The 17,613-nt window shown below is 40.7% G+C and overlaps 1 long non-coding RNA gene across 1 annotated transcript; it reads right to left on the bottom strand.

Moving 5' to 3' along the window:
- Positions 1–1,986: 1,986 nt before the first annotated feature.
- On the bottom strand, positions 1,987–14,703 carry LOC148127505 (uncharacterized). The gene is made up of 2 exons (XR_015742152.1): positions 14,569–14,703; positions 1,987–3,388 (listed from the first exon to the last, which is right to left on the bottom strand). It is a non-coding gene; the product is annotated as an uncharacterized LOC148127505 (long non-coding RNA).
- Between the last annotated feature and the right edge of the window lie 2,910 nt (positions 14,704–17,613).

The raw sequence follows: 17,613 nt of genomic DNA, 5'->3' as shown, positions 1-17,613 counted from the left end.
CAAAGTGGCATGCAGTAGGGATAATGAGTGATCTCAATTATCCTGACCTCTGCTGGGAATTGAACTCTGCTTAGGGTCAGAGGAGAAACAATTCTAATCCCCTCTTGCTGACCGCTTCATTGGTTAGAACAATCAAGGCAGCCTGCTATTCCATGTGTAATCTTCATCAGTGATGGGTAATTTGTTGAAGAAGCGAGTATAAAGGATATCTTGTGTGAAAGAGATCGTGTTGTTCTTGAATTTGTGGTGTTTGAAGAAGGAGGGACTGAGAAGAATAATACCTGTGCACTCACCTTCAGAAGCACCGATGGTGATGATCTCTAAGGGAAAGTAGGTTAGAGCCAAGCTTCAAAACCTGAAGCAGAAAAGTGTCCAGGAAGGATAGGAAATTCTGTGAAATGAGATACTGAAGATGCAACTTCAAGCAATCCCCACAAGAAGAAAAAGCATGAGGAATCTAAAAGAGGACTGTGTGAATACATATAGAGCTCTTTAGAAATGTTGAAAAGAAAAAGGATCATGAAATTAAGGAACAGTAACCAAATAGAATTCTCCAGAAACTGGGTCAGAAAGGCTAAAGTTCAGAACTGCAAGAGGGACAGATGAGAGGGGAACAAAACACACACAAAAAGAGTTTGTGGTTATGTTAAAAGGAAAGACAAAAAAGATGTAAGTTTATTATGAGAAACCGTGTCATTTGGACCTCAATGAAGCCTTTGATAAACTGCCTCATGATATTATTCATAAAACATGGGCTGGATGATATGATTATTATTAGGTAGTATCACAATTGCCTGAACGTTTATTAATGGTTCGATTTCACCTTGAATAGAAGTACTGAGTGGAGTGCTATAGGGCTCTGTCTTGGGCCCCGTTTGATTAGTGAAATAGATGAAGGTGAAGTGAGGGAACACTAACAAAGTTTGCAGATGACACAAAGCTGCATCGATGGAAGAGCTGAAATAGATTCAGTGTTCACTTCTTCTGAACGGCAGTGGAACTTATGCATTGCAAGACTTCACTTAGAGGGCCATTAAGCGTCACGAGAACAAAGATATTGATAGAGCAAGTGACAGAGCTGCTAGATGAGCTACCAAAGCTTCCTGGGATTCCACCGCTGTTGTAGTCTTGAGCTCCAGAGGGGTCATGACATTGTCATCTTTGTTTATTCAGAATCAGCAGAAAAGCCTCTTGAAGGGTGATTAGCTTGATAGAAAGGGAGCCACATCTGGTTTAGATGTTATGAGAAATTGAACCCTATCTAGATGTCATCACGATGAGGTGCCCAGGGTCATGTAACTATGATCAAGAGCAGACCGTCCCACAATACACCCTCATAGTAGGTTCAGGTTAGGCATCAAGAGGAATTTCTGACTGTATGAGCTATTAGCCAGTGGGAAAAACTGCCATCTGATATATTTTCTCCCTTGCTGGAAGTCATAAGAGTTTGGATTGTCATTGGTCAGCAATGCTTCAGTGGATCCTGCATTAAACAAGATTTGAAGTATGTGACCTCTAAGGTCTCTTTCTATTCTACGATTCCTGTTTTCTCACACTTTTTCAATTTAGAGGGGGCTATTAGTTTGCCGCTTTTAGGAAAACAGAATAGTCCGTATCCCTGTTTTGATCACCCTTTTTATCAACCTGAGAAGAAACTCACAACAATTGAGTTTTTATTATATCAGGCAAATCTGCCACCCTGTTGTACTTTTCTGGAGATGCAAACATGCTTTGTAGTATATCTAACCCAGTATTGTTGATAGTGACTGAACCAGCTCTCCTGGATTTTAGGCACATTCCTTCACATATCGAAACACTGAGACTGAACTTTAGATCATGTGCATGGAAAAGAGGCATTCGCCTCTGAGCCCCATCCCTAATGATGGATTCAAACTGAAAAATGTTCTGATTGGTAGTTCTACCTCTGTGCTGTTTTAGTGTATCAATTCTCTAAAACATTTGTAAAAAGACACAGTTCAACAAACATACAGGGCAGTATTTCATTCACTTAAAATGCTTTTTGCCAGCCATTAGCCTATCTATGAACATCCGCTTTGGACGACAAGTCTATTAATAGAAAGCTTGATCATAGTTCTAAGTACTGAAAGTTACATGCAGTTCTCTAATATCATAGCCATACAGTGCAATCTTATAAGGTCATCACTTGGCAGTAACTTCACATTTTTATCTGGGTCACAGATGCCCATGGGACCAGTCCAGATAATTTGGACTTGGATGAAAATTTTCAAATAATTCAGCCACCATTCACTGATTTCAGAAAGGTGTATCCCTTCTTTTCTCACCATAAAGTTCTGAGATTTCATTAACTCCTACTCAAACTTTTAGATATGTATAAACAAACCAATATTTGTATCAGGTCTAGCTCCAGCTACTATGCTTTTCAGCTAGAGCCAAAAAGCTCTTAGCTTTGTCTAGGTGTTTCCTATTCTTTGTTTTAATCTAGTCGCTTAAGTTTCTTACTCTTGTATTCATCGTATAGAAATCCCTCTGAGGAGAATATATTTTCACATATTTGTTGGAAAGACTGCTTTAATATTGGAATCATTTAGAACATTTATTTATTTATTTAGAAAATTTAGGAGCCATGGTGGCACAGTGGTTAGAATGCAGTATTGCAGGCTAACTGTGCTCATTGCCAAGAGTTTGATTATGACCAGCTCAAAGTTGACTCAGCCTTCCATCCTTCCGAGGTCAGTAAAATGAGGACCCAGATTATTGAAGGCAATAGCCTCATTCTGTAAACTGCTTAGAAAAGGCTGTAAAGCACTGTGAAGCTTTACAGTATATAAGTCTAAGAACTATTGTTATTGCTACTGCTATTTTTTCACCAGTTCTTTGATCCATTAAGTCTTCTGGCCTGGAGAAAATGAACTATGAAATGAGAAACAAGGTTTTAAAAAAGACTTTTACCATCAAAGCAAATAGATTAGAAAATACAACTACCAGTATGTTGTTGTTTTTCCTCTGAAGGAAATAAAAATCCACAATAAATTCTTAACTCTTAAGACCTAATCTTTCTGAGCCAAAGCTGTATCGCCCAGTATCTGAGGTTTATAGGAGTAGGAACATTAAAAAATATAGAGAAAGTCCCCCAAAACAGCCCTGGGAGGTCCAGATATATACGACAGTGTCCACCGAATGCTGACTGGTAAAAGGAGAAAGATGAAAAGTTGGCCTGGCGAGGAAACATCACGAAAGAGGATTCACCTAAAGCCGAGTGTGCTGCAGAATTTTGCTCCACGTCCCACTTGTGTAATAGGATCCAACAACAATCCCGCCTGATGCCATGATCTAGTTCAAATATCATCTACAACTGTTCGCAGTGTATTTGCTCTCCTACTTCTATCGTTGATATGTTCCAAGAAACCTTTGGGGAAAAAGAACACATGACTTCTCAGTTATATTTGGTGACTGAATTTCTGCAAGCAATTAATTTGCTCTCTTGCTTCTGCATATTCTCAGGGGTCCCCTGGATAAGGGACTTGCTTCTGCATATTCCCAGGAGTTCTAACAATTATTGTTGTTTTACATAATCTTGTCAGTAGAAGATAATTTCAAAATGGATAGTCTGATCTATTCCAGTTTGTATGCCAACAATTAAGCAGGTAGACAGAGCAGAACTACTGAACATAGGAAACTAAGTTGTAATTTCTCCTAGCTGGCTAAGTTTCCTTTGTTCTTCTCAATTTATGGTTGTGTTTTGGGGCTCAGAATTTTGGGCTAACTCAGGTTCTGGGAGAATGGTACAGGTGCAGGCTGAGTCAGCTGTCCCAGAACCTGAGTTAGCCAAAAATCTGAGTTAGTCAAAAATCTCAGTCTGCAGACTGAGACTCATTTTGGTCAAACTAAGTCAGAAACATGCATTTTCACACAGATTTCCTGATTCCCTTGTTTTTTACACCAACACTGAAATAACCTCCAGCTCCGACTGTTAGTTTTGGAACACTGAATTCATACGATGGTGATGATGTAGTGATATACCTCCTTTCATGCAGAGTAGTCATTGACTTATGACCACCACTGAGCCCCGCATTTCTGTTGCTAAGTGAGACTGTTGTTAAATGAGTTTTGCCCTATTTTACAACTTTCCTTGTCACAGTTGTTCAGTGAATCCCTGCAGTTGTTAATAACACGGCTGTAAAGTGAATCTGGCTTCCCCATTGACTTTGCTTGTCAGCAGATCACAAAAGGTGACCGCATAACACCAGCAACCATCATAAATATGAGTCAGTTGCCAAGTGTCCAAATTTCAGTCATGCGACCATGGGATACTGCAATAAGCCGTAAGGGTCATAAATGCCATTGTAACTTTGAACAGTCACTAAATGAATGATTGCAACTCAAAGGCTACCCTAACCCTATCTGTATGCTATATTTACTCAGTCCTGAATTTGATTCCTTACACCAGAATGATTTTAAAAACCTAATCTCATTCCCCTATTTTAGTGACTCAAGACTTTTTTTAAAAAAATAAATTATTCAGGGGGTAAAAACCTAGTTTTTCTTTCAAATAAGCTGAGTATCCATCCATAGCTTAATTTCACCTTCCAAGTGTCTTCCCTGCATCCCACCATAGAATTAAATGCAGTGGTGGTATTCTACCAGTTCTACCTGGTTCTGCAGAGCCAGTGGCAGCGATGAGCAGTGGAGACCGAACCGGTTCTCTCTGCTGTTGGGCCTACCTGGGCACCCATACTCACCTTTATCTTCTGCTTTTGAAGCACAGCTGCTTTGCGTGGCACAGAAGGGTGCCACGTGGCAGCTGCTGAAACAACCAGGAGAGTGCAGCTTACAGGAGGTGACTTGGAATCAGAGGTGGGATTCTACCAGTTCGCACCTATTTTCTAGAACTGATTGTTAACATTCTAAGCAGTTCGGAGAACCAGTTGTTAGAAGAAATTACTGGCCTAATCCTGTAAGGAAGGCAGGAAGGAAACATTCTAGTGTTGCTGACAGAAACTGCCTCTCTGTTTAGCCTTATTACGTTCCTCGCAGGACTAGACTTCCTGTCTCAGGAACGTCTCTGGAGTTATTTTTCCCTTCCTTTGCTGGTACTTTGCTTGTGTGGAGGGACCATTCAAAGTTACAAAGGCACTGAAAAAAGTGACTTATGACCCTTTTTCACACTTACAACTGTTGCAGCATCCGCACAGTCACAAGAGGCCATGCGAGAAGATGCGTGCCTCGATGTGAGTGATGTTGAGTTGGCCACGCCTAGCCAATCACCTGACCACCAAGCCATGTCCACCCAGTCACATGACCACTAAGCCACGCCCACAGAACCGGTTGCTAAATAATTTGAATCCCACTCCTGCTTGGAATGACTCTGCGCCTGCGCAAAGTGTGTGTTTGGCATGCGCATGCACGCAAAGAGTGTGCATGCACACAAAGCGCGCCCACCAAGACATGCCCATCAAACCAGTGGTAAATGTTTTTGAATCCCACCACTGATTAAATGAGACTGAGAGAGGACTTTTTCAATGGTGTCCAACCTGAAAAGATTCATCACTTGATTTGCTAGAATGTTTTTTTAAAGTCCTTGGCTTTTATTCCTGAGCTCTTATCCTTGCTTTACTGTGCACTTATAACAGAATAGAAGGACAGAAAAACAGAGTTGGAAAGGACAAGAAAGTTTTCTTGTCCAACCCACTGCTCAAGCAGGTAGTCCTCAACCTATGACCACAATGGAGCCCCAAATTTATGTTGTTAAGTGAGAACTTTGTTAAGTTTTTGAGTTTTGCCCCATTTTACAACTTTTCTTGCCTACAGTTGTTAAGTGAATCACTGCTGCTGTTAAATTAGTAACATGGTTGTTAAGTGAATTTAGCTTCCCCCATTGACTTTGCTTGTCAGGAGGTCACAAAGGGCATGACTCCAGGATGTTGCAACCATCATAAATATGAGTCAGTTGTCAAGCACCCGAATATAAATCATGTGACTCGCGTGGCAATGGTCGTAAGTGTGAAAAATGGACATAAGTCACTTTTTCCAATGATGTTGTAACTTGAATGGTCACTAAATGAACTGTTGTAAATCCAGGACTATTTGTAGTATTTCAGACAAAAAGTTGTCCAATCCCTTCTGATTTTAACTTTTGTTTTGTGAATGGTTCAGAAATTCAGAATATCGGAGGGTATAGAAGTACAATAAATGTGGAAGTAAATCAATAAAAATTATGCTTAGCTATAGAGAGCTAAATATCTTAGTCTGACCTTATTCACATGCATTTGCAACAGAGATAGGGTGTGCCACTTCCAAGAGATAATTTCTAGTACTCTAGTGAAAAGTGTTAAATCTTCAAGGCATGAGAATGCTAGAAAATTCGCATTAACATGCTGCCTGGCATAAGGAGCAGTTGGAGTGTCTGGCAAGAACGGAGAAATTATGTCACTCCAAATCCCTCCCTGTTGGGTATACTAGCCATAGGTATCTGGTAGAAGCCTTGGTGATATCACAATCATAATTTGCATGATGACCAACATGATGTCGTTTTCTTTTTTGCCTGTCCTTCAGGCACAGATGGCTGAGTTCTTGGCTGTTGAAGATCTGTAACCCTTGGAGGTTATTATTATAGGGTACTACGGGCATTTTTTGTGCCTCTTAATCTTTTTTAAACACATTTGGATCAACCCAACACGAGCTTGTTTATACAGAGCCATGCTTTACCAGTGTCAGCTTTGAAGCCATATTGAGATCCGATGGTCCCACGCTGCCACAATCAAGCCTGGGAAAGTGGGAGGGGGGAATTTATTGGAGTATATCTAGTTAGACATAATAACATTCTTTTTCTAAGTCAAGATCAGATAGTGTTGTGCATAGTGAAAAGGAAGTCATACTTTGGGACGGATGGTGATTAGGCCATGTGATGTGGTGATGGGTATATAGGGGATGGATTTGTAGTTTTTACTTATTGCAAGGAAGCCCAGAACTTCAGGTTCAGGATTCCACAGATGGGCCAGTTACTATTCAATTAAAAGGAACCTTTGAGAGATATCTGTCTCAGAGTTATTGGTTGTAATGGAGGTTTTCTGGAATACTGACACCTGTCACTGGTATCTCTACAAACCAAAGTACATGATGTAACACTGAATAATCCACAAGGATGATTTTATCTACAATGTTTCTGGCCTGCAGCCAAGTCACCATTTTCTTTCCAATAATTGCTGGAGGCTGGGCGGGAGGGGGGTGTTTGGGAATCCTTCCCCATAGGAAGATGAAGGAAGATATTTAATTCCATGTAGTCCATTTACTGCACATCCATGTACATTTTGTTTTGGGAGCACTAGTTCTTTTGGAAATGTTGGCAACACTACCATCTGCTCTCACATTATGTTTTTTTCATGATAGAGGATGTGCATAAATTGCATTGATATAGCAGGTCCTAATGCAAAGAGTTCTCAGAATGGAAGAAAAATGCTATCTTTTGAGATTATTTGAAAGTGTATTTTGCTTTCCTATATATTTTCTATATAAAATGTTTCTCTTAGCAAAATGATCCATTCCCAACCAGACTCTCTTCAGGTATACCAGATGTAACTCCTATTTCCACAGCTAACCCACTGAAACCCTGACTGCCATTCTTATGGGCATGTTTTACAGTGATGCCCATATGAGTGACTCAGTGGTGGGTTAGAACCTCTAATGCAGAAATACATTCCAGGGTGTCAAACTCAAGGCCCATGGGCCGGGTCTGGCCTGTGTGGTGCTTAAATCTGGCCTGTGGGGCTGGCCTGGAAATATCAAAGAACTGGCTGCATGTGGCCCCCGTGTGGCCGGTTTTTGGCCTCCTCGGCCTCCAGCAGCACTCTGCTGGCCAAAAACGGGCCTTGTGGAGGCCTCACAGGGCCTCTGCGTGGCTTGTATTTGGTAGGAGAGTGCTGAAGGAGGCTGTCCAGGCCAAAAACAGGGCATGGGGGCCCACATGTGACCCCCTATGCCCCGTTTTGGTCAGTAGGATGCTGCAGGAGGCTTCCATTCCATCTTCCCCTGCTTCTCACCCCTCTTGCCGCCCCACAGAGGAGACCTACAATGCTGATTTTGCCCTTGAAGAAATCTAGTTTGACATCCCTGTTCTAGAGCAGGTAAACCCCAAGAAATAGACCACCTCTACATACACATTTATAATCTTGCATTTGACTCTTAGTATCTTTAATCTGTTTGAATTTGACAAGAAGTTATCATAGTTTCTAACCACAGGTTCCACCCTTTAGGGGAAGTTCATAAAGCATTTTTCCAAATAAGGGACACCCTTGGCTGAAGGCATCCGGTAGAGGATACAAAAGTGGCAAAACATATATTGTGGCATCACAATGCAAACCCCTTGCTTTTCCAACTTGTGTTGCAACATTGCATGTAATACGTAAGTCACTTGGTTTTCAGCGAGATGTCACAACACACGTTTCATCATTTGCCCCTTGTGTCACCTTTGCAGAGACCAGTGCCTTTGGCTTTGGAGTGATGTCCTACAGATTGTATTAGAAATAGTTTGGTTTAGAACAAAAACAAATACTTTTTAAAAAAATATATTAACTGTAATAAACAAATGGAAATAATGGAAATAGAAAACAGAAATAACTGAGGGTGTTCAAAATATAAAAGTTACTTAAGTTAAAAGAAAAGGAAAATCTGTCTGCCATTATTTTTACAGGTAGTACTGAACCAAAACAAATATGAAGAAAATCATGTATCACTTTAGTACTTAAAAAACTGGTAAAATTGCAGCTGGTAAGATTTAACAGTCAAATTAATGAAAAATATAAGAATTAACACAAATTCTAAATTAGTACTATTATGGTCAATCTTTAAAGGGGTTTTAAAGCCATGTTAAAAGAAATCTGAATTTCAGCTGTGACAGAAATCTGTGTGCAAAATCATAGTCCATAAAGTCTCAAAATTAAAACTAATATTCAGACTGCTGAAGTTACTTTTGACATTGATACATACTCCCAAAATTAAGTTAATAATTCAGCATATACAGTGTCCCTGTATTCAGAAGGGAAGCTACCTTTGTCTAAAAGAATGGTAGTAGACAAAGTCATCAGTAAGTAAAGCAGTTGTCATGTTGACAGGATGCAAAACTCATGTTTCCACTTTGTCCAGCAAGGTGTAGCACTTAAGCCAAAATTGGCTGCTCTTGGATGATTAAATGGGATCAGATATGGTTAGTATTGGATGGAAGGTTTCCAGGAAGTTCCAGGTCAAGTTTTTAAAAAAGACGGTGGCATTGGTAAGCCAGAAGCCTTCTCAGCTCAGATATGATACCTTTTCACCAGTTCCTCTAGCAATAACATGAGAAAATATTTTCTTCCATCTTGTTGAAAGCAGTGCAGGTATATTACTGTTTTCACTTTGTCATCTTGATATTATTGTTCTTTTGTTACCTTCCATCTTTCAGAACATTTGGAGTTATTCGTGTTTCAACAGATGGAAAGCCAGATCGCTTGAGTAGGAGAATTCAATTCCTGCTCTTCCCCGTAAAAGCAAATTCTCCATTTTGATCTTATTGCCATTGAAACTAGTGGAATTTTGACTTATGGATGGAGGGGTGGGGGGAGAAGTGGACCCTAGTCAGAAATGTCATCCTCTTATGTTGTCAATGTCAACTCACAAAATATTTCTATGGTCTTTTTAGAGTTGTCAACAGAAAGGGAGGGGGGAGCAGTGCAGCAGTTTGGAAACCAAAAGTGCATTCCATAAATAGTTTTCAAAGGTAGTAACTAGGTGACTGAAGTTTCTGCCCTGCAAAATTCTAACTGGAGAACATGATTAATGATTCTTGGTTATGGATGTGTCCCACTGGAGAATATGAATTATGATACACCCAGGGGATGGGGGAAAACCAGGGTCAAGGTGACAATGAATTATGTGTCCCAGAGTTGGCTACACCCAGGGCATGCCAGACATTTTAACTCCCAATAAATCCTTTTAAAGTTTTGGAAGTTTGGCTCAAGACTCATGATTTAATTGGGGTAACTGCCGGAATCCTGACAGTCAAAAGCACAGCTAGTTGAACTTTATAACTTAAGGCCTCCCTCAGCCTTCCCACTAGGGAGGCTTCAATTATGACTCTTAAAAGTCATAGTGGTTTAGCTGGGCTTGTTGACTGGAAGGTTGGTAGTTCAAGACACAAGCTTGGCATGACGGGGTGAGCTCCTATTACTTGGTGCAGCTCCTGCCAACCTAGCAGTCCAAAAGCATACAAATGCAAATAGATAAATAGGTACCACTTTGATGGGAAGGTAACAGCATTCCATGCACCTCAGTGTATAATCATGCTGGCCACATGACCACAGAAGTATTTTGGACCATGCTGGCTTCCTTGGCTAAGAAATAAAGATGAGCACCATTCCTTAAGAGTTGGATACAACCGTACAGCGGAAACCTTTATCTTTACCTTTGCAATGTATGTACCATATAGGGATGTGCAGCCCTTTGGTTATGAAGCCAAAACAATGCACTAGGGTGAGAATGAGTCTATGCAGAATACCAGTTGGTGCTTCCTTATAGAAATGATGTATTGTTTGGGGTTTCATATAGCTTGTTTTCAACTTATGATCTGTTTTTAGCAACTGTTCGAAATTATGACAGACTCCCCAAAAGGTGTTTATGATCCAGTTCCAAAGTTCCAACGGCTGCCCCCCCGAGATGATCATATGACCATATTTTGGGCACTCAGCTACCATCTCTGACTTCAGACTGCCATTTCTATGATTCTTGAGAGCATTTTGGCATACTGTGTAACGGTGCGGTATGCTAGATGCTCTGCAGTGGATGAGAAGATGCTCCGGAGAGTTTAACAGATAATCAGAGTTGGAAGGGACCTTGTAAGTCATCTAGTCCAACCCCCTGCCCAAGCGGGAGACCCTACATCATTTCTGACAGATGGCAGCCAATCTCTTCTTGAAAGTCTCAAGTGATGGTGCTCCCACAACTTCCGAGGGCAAGCTGTTCCATTGGTTGATTGGTCTCATTGTCAGAAAGTTTCTCCTTATTTCAAGGTTAAAACTCTCCTTGTTCAGTTTCCATCCATTATTCCTTGTCTGGCCTACAGGCGCTTTGGAAAATAGCTTGACTGCTTCCTCTCTGTGGCAAATATTGGAACACTGCTATCATGTCTCCCCTGGTCCTTCTCTTTACTAGACTAGCCAAGCCCAGTTCCTGCAACCGTTCGTTGTATGTTTCGTTGTATGTTTTGAGTTATAAACACAGCACAAAAAAATCATCGGTTGCTCTCTTTCTTCTTTGGAAGAGATTGCGAAGACCAGACTCCTCTCTAGAACACTAAAAATCTCCACAGACCGTTTTCATCCTGGACATTCATATTTCGATCTGTTACCATCAGGGAGGCGTTATAGGTGTCTTAAAATGAGGACTAATAGATTGAGAAACAGTTTTTTTCCAAGGCAGTAATTGTCTTGAATCGAACAGTGCATTTGTGATTTAGTCCTATTATTATTATAATTATTTTAATTTTTAAAACTCTGTAGTGTGATTGTGATGTGGTGTTGCGGCACTGTGCTGGAGTAGCTTTCAAATTTCATTGTATTCATGGAATGCAATGACAATAAAAGTATTCTATTCTATTCTATTCCTGTTTCATCCCATTCATATCTGTCTATCCGTCTCTAATAGATATTTGCTGGTAATAGACTATCCAAAGCTAGAATAAATACTGTGTACCCACATTTTCTTCATCATCACTTTGTTGCCCCGATGGGCTCTTTACCGATAACACCCTTAGAGGTTTGAGGCCATGGGCGTCCTGTTGCAGCCACGATTATGTCACGATGTCATCATACTGGTGACACAAATTATGCACTTTTCATAATAACACCATGATGGGTGTGGCACTACTTGTGTCTAAAATGGTATACGTTCTGCTTGAGCAGAGGGCTGGACTAGAAGACCTCTGAGGTCCCTTCCACCTCTGTTCTGATTGTAGATTGTCTCTCTATTTCCCTTGCAGATATTCCTCCCTGCAGCTTCAATATTTGAGAATTATACAAATTTTCCAAATTTTCCAGTGTCTTCAGATTTTCCAAGGACACATTTGTATGTATTACTCCATCACTAGGGATACAATATATATTCACTTGGAAGGCCCATGCACGTTCCCAGTTTTCAGAATACCTCTTTGCTGAAATTTGTCTGGTACTGGCAGTGCAAAGTGTTTCAGTTTTAGGAACACCTGTTCCAATTTTACAGCTCTTTCATACTTACAGTACCACGACAGTGCCAATATTATGTATTATTTAACTTTTGTGTGACTAATTTCATCATGATGATTTGTCAGATTTTTTGCATGGGTAACTTGCTCATGCTCATAGAAACATAGAAAACTTATGGCAGAAAACGATCCAGTGGTCCTCAGATTCTGTGTTTTGAATTATTTGTTTGTTCTTGTTTTCTTTTTAATTAATTAATTTTTAAATTATTAATTATTACTTTTATTATGATGCATCACACAGCCAGATGTTCAGACTGGATTTGACATTTTTATCCACCTATTATTTTGTTTATCTAATGTATGTATGTATGTATGTATGTATGTATGTATGTATGTATGTATGTATTAAATTGCATGGCCTTGAGAGTAAAGCTAGCATTGAAGACCAGAAATTGAGGTTTGACTCTCAGGGCATCTTATCTAATTTAAAAAGGCACAAATCTTTCTGAATGCGTTCACAATATATGCTTACACTCCATTTACCTAACTTTCATGGTACATAAGAAGTCTCACTAAAATTATATAATGGTCACCTGAACCGCATTCAGTAAATCATAGAACAATCATAGAACCGTTTCAAGCTTGGATCATAGAACATTGAATCATAGAGCTGGATGGGAACCTTGGAGTTCTCTTGGCAGGAACCTCCTACCTTTCCAATCAAGTGGTTGTCCAGTCCATTTTTGAAAACCTCCAATTCTGGGAGTACCCACAATTCTGGGAGAGAAGCCATTCCACTGATTAGTTGTTCTCAGTGTCAGAAAATTTCTCCTTACTTCTAGGTTGGACCTCTCAGCAAGTTTCCACTCAGGGGTGGGATTCAAATTTTTTAACAACCGGTTCTGTGGGCATGGCTTAGTTGGTGGTCATGGCTTGGTGGTCATGTGATTGGCCAGGTGTGGCCAACTCAACATCACTCACATTGAGGCACGCATCTCCTTGCCTGGCCTCTCATGACTGTGGGGATGCTGCAAGAGTCGTAAGTGTGAAAAACGGTCGTAAGTCACTTTTTTCAGTGCCATTGTAACTTTGAATGGTCACTCCACACAAGCAAAGTACCAGCAAAGGAGGGGAAAAACTCCAGAGACATTCCTGAGACAGGAAGTCTAGTCCTGCCAAGAATGTAATAAGGGTTAACGGAGAGGCAGTTTCTGTAAGCAACACCAGAATGTTTCCCTCCTGCCTTCCTTACAGGATTAGGCCAGTAAATTCTTCCAACAACTAGTTCTCCGAACTGCTTAGAATGTTAACAACCAGTTCTAGAGAATCAGTGTGAACCTGTAGAATCCCACCCTGCTTCCACCCCGTTACTTTTTACCCTGCCCTCAAGTGCTTTGAGAATAAGTCAATCCAGGGGTGGGATTCTACCAGTTCTGCCTGGTTCGGCCAAACCAGTAGCTCCAAAGATCATCTGGGAGTGAACTGGTTCACTCCGACGATCAGCTGCTGGGTCCGCCTGCCCTCCCCGGCTCCCTGTTGACCTTTATTTCCTGCTTTTGAAGCTCAGCTGCATTGTGCGGCACAGCGGATTGGCACGCGTCAGCTGTTGAAGACACAGGGAGAGTGCAGGAGTAGGTCAGTAGGAAAGCGTCTGCACACGCTCAAAGCGCATGTTTGCTGTGCGTGCATGCAAGCCATGCATGCGCATGCAAAGCACACCCACCAAGCCACACCCACCAAACCAGTGGTAAAACAATTTGAATCCCACCACCGAGTCAATCCCCTCTTCTCTGTGACAGCCCCTCAAGTACTGAAAGACAGTTATCACATTTCCCACTAATCCTTCTCTTCTTTAGGCTGGACCTACCTAATTCTCTCAACTGTTTATCACACAGTTTAGCCTCCAGACCTTTCTTCTCTTACATGCGATGTGAACCCAGCCAAAGCCAGGAAACCTACAACCTCCAATGGCTCCTTTCGCCTTTATCAGCATGGGATGTTTCCTTCTTTTCATCCAGCGGTAAGTTTCCTTTGGTTCTACAAAGTAGTGGAGAAGAATAAAGAAAAGCCTGTTTTGCCAAGGAGTGGATGGGGGAAGGGGGAGCTGCCTTTAGATTGCAACAGAGCCTGGAAAACTTTGTCAAGGTTACAGGTCCCATTAAGGCATTAAGCAATGTGCTTCTGGAGTACGCTGCAGGGAGAAAAACTAATATACTTTAGTTAATCGGTAAATATGCACCTTCCATTAGGGCTCCCTGATATGAGCTGTTTGGATTTGGATGATCATTAGGGGCTAGATTTTTGTGGCTCTTCCCTGCTCCTTCATGGTTATCTGGAGATTACAGTCAGATCAACTTTTCACTGCCCGTTGATGAGTTTACCTTCATGTTGCTGGTAGGAACTGGAACAAGAGCCGTAGAAGAAATCTGGAAGGTTTCAGTTAACTTACAGGAAGCAGATTTCGTGGAAGAGGAAAATGTCCACTGTTCAGGCAAGCTGTTTTGCTTTCGCGGTAGTTGACAGGACATCAGAGATAAATTTAGTCTGGCCAGCGTCCTATTTCTCTCAATAGTCAGCCTGTACATTTGGATATGTGAGACAAGCAAGGTTGTACAAAAGTATATTGCAATGTTATTCCATATTCTACCCACTAGAGATTGGAGGATTTTGGAGTGTTGGGAATAGAGATGCTTATGGACCTTGGCCCATCAAATTACTCAGACTAGTAAGAACGTAAAGAGATTGTCAAATTATCCAAAAGGGATTCTCCAAAACGGGTGGATATTCTTTAAAATGCCAATTATACTAGTGTAGCAGTGCCTATAGTTTACATGTCATGGAAGATATTGTAGAGGGGGGAAAGGTACAGGAAAAGGCAATTGTTATTATTAAAAGAATAGTTTATTAAGAACTTTGGGGTAGTTAATTTGAAGAGTTGGGACAGAGTGTGGCATGGAAAATGGGGAGAAAGGAATTGTTAGGACTCCAGTTCCCCCACTGAAACTAAATGGTGAGAGATTCGGAATCAATAAAAGACAGTACAAGTAGATCGGAATTAGCCCTGGTAGTTTAGCAACCATTTAAAGTTAGGACCTTCCTAAAAATGACCCAGATCCAATGTTCCACTGGTTGCCCCACCCCTATCAGTCACATGACTGTACTTCAGGGGCTCAGCAGCATGGGCACATTTACTGATGTTTGCAGCATCCTGTGGTCACATGATTGCATTTTATGACAGTTTTGCTGGAAACCAGCACTTCCTGTTTTTGGGGAAACCATACCATAGCAAATAATGGGTTCGCTTAATGACCATGGTGTTTGCTTAATAACCATGGCAAAAAATGTTCAGTAAGTTTTCCATTAAAGCTCCATTTTGGTTGTAACTTGAGTATTACCTGTACTTTTTAAGACAAGGCGAAATGAAATGATAAAACTATTATCACAAGATGGTTACCTATCCTAATGGTTTCAAAGGGAACCAGTTAAAATTCATGGGGAGTTTCTACCAGCCTTGATGACTGTTTATAAACTCCTGAATTATAAGAGGTGTTACATAAATCTATTCAACCCCTTGTTCAACCTTTTTTTTCCAATCATCAAAGCCATAAATCACTTCCCTTTTTTCTACTTGCAGCAATAATTCCACAATAAGTTTCTAGTGGGGTTTTTTTTAAAAATAAGGGTTCATATCTTTACTCTTGAACAGTTGAAAAAGCACTCCAGGTAGTGCTCTACTTATGACCATGATTGAGCCCAGTGTTTCTGGTGCTAAGCAAGATGCTTATTAAGTGACTTGTGCCCCCATTTTATGTCCTTTCTTGCCACCCTTGTTAAGTGAAACATTGCAGTTAAATTAGTAACACGGTTGTTAAATGAATCTGGCTTCCCCACGGAGTTTGCATGTCAGAAGGTTGTAAAAGGGGGAAATCACAAGACCCCTGGACACTGCAACCATCAGAGATATGAGTCAGTTTCCACATATCTAAATTTTGATCACATGACCACAGGGATGCTGCAATGGTCATTAAGTGTGAAACATGGTCATAAGTCACATTTTTTTCAGTGCCATTGTCACTACAAATGGTCACTAAATGAACTGTTGCAAGTTGAGGACTACCTGCACTTTTCTGCTCATTAATCCTTCTGCTCATTAATCCTCATTAATCTCCAAGATAGCTCTGAATGGACCAGGATTTATTTTTGTAAAATTAACTCTTGCTAAATTCTGATTCTGAGAGGTGAAGGGAGATGCGCTTTATTTGCCACACCTTCTTTCCCTGGGCAAATGCATAGACACCACTTCACGTGCCTTCCATAAAAAGGATCAGTTCCTTTCCTGCATACACAAGACAATAGGGATGCTCTTTCTTCTCATTCCATCTTCCCCTTTCCCAAATAATACAGGCAGTCCTTGACTTACGACTGCAATTGAGCCCAAGATTTCTGTTGTTAAGTGAGACATTTGTTAAGTGCACTTTGCCCCGCTTTACGGCCTTTCTTGTTAAGTGAGTCACTGCAGTTGATAAGTTAGTAACCCGGTTGTTCAGTAAATCTTGCTTCCCCATTGAGTTTGGATCACATGACCTTTGGGTATAGCAACAGTCACAAATATGAACCAGTTGCCAAGCCTCCAAATTTGGATCACATGATCAAAGGTCCTAACAGTGAAGAACGTTCGTAAGTCACTTTGTCATTGTAACTTTGACGTTTGTTTAAAAGTGCCGTCCTAACATCGAATGGTCACTAAATGAACAGTTGTAAGTCGAGGACTTCCTGCATTTTTAAATTGACCTCACCCCCTTGCCTGCCTTGTTGGCTTCTGCAGAAATGAAACCAAGTTATAGTGCCTAGAAAATAACTTTAAAAGAAATATAGGAAAATCAATAAGAAAATTAAATAAATCCGACTAAATAAATTACATGTGTAGAGCCAGAGTTAAAACAACCGAAGGAAGCCATATAAAATTGGAAAACATGGAGACAGCTAGCTGGTCCATCGAATTGCTGAGAATTGGTCATGACTGAATGGATAGCATCATCATCATCATCAAGTATAAAACACCGACAGAAGGATAAGTTTGAGAAAGTGTTAGCTGATTCATGAATGAACAAGGAGTCCCAATACTAGGATTATATGCCCGTACAGATTGGCTGCTATTGTTCTGACTTTCAAACCATCACTCACTTCCAGATAGAAGACACGAAGCAAGAGGCAACTGGACTTTCTTTGTTTCACTTTGAAGACATTTCGCTTCTTGGTTGCAAAATGAAACATCTTCAAGGAAAAACAAAGGAAGTCCAGGTCCGCTTGAAAAAGCACCTTTTAGGACAGCCATAATCTGGATGTCTGAGACTCTCTATAGACAAGACACAAAGCATTTTCAGTCGGAAGGGATCGGACACTATTTCCTCATTCTTTCTTTTATA

This window comes from Pseudonaja textilis, chromosome 1 (assembly GCF_049901715.1).
Source record: "Pseudonaja textilis isolate UNSWEBS1 chromosome 1, rPseTex1.2, whole genome shotgun sequence".
NCBI classification, from domain to species: domain Eukaryota; kingdom Metazoa; phylum Chordata; class Lepidosauria; order Squamata; family Elapidae; genus Pseudonaja; species Pseudonaja textilis.
Note: the sequence above shows the minus strand (reverse complement) of the source record. Positions and strands in the feature narration are given on the sequence as shown.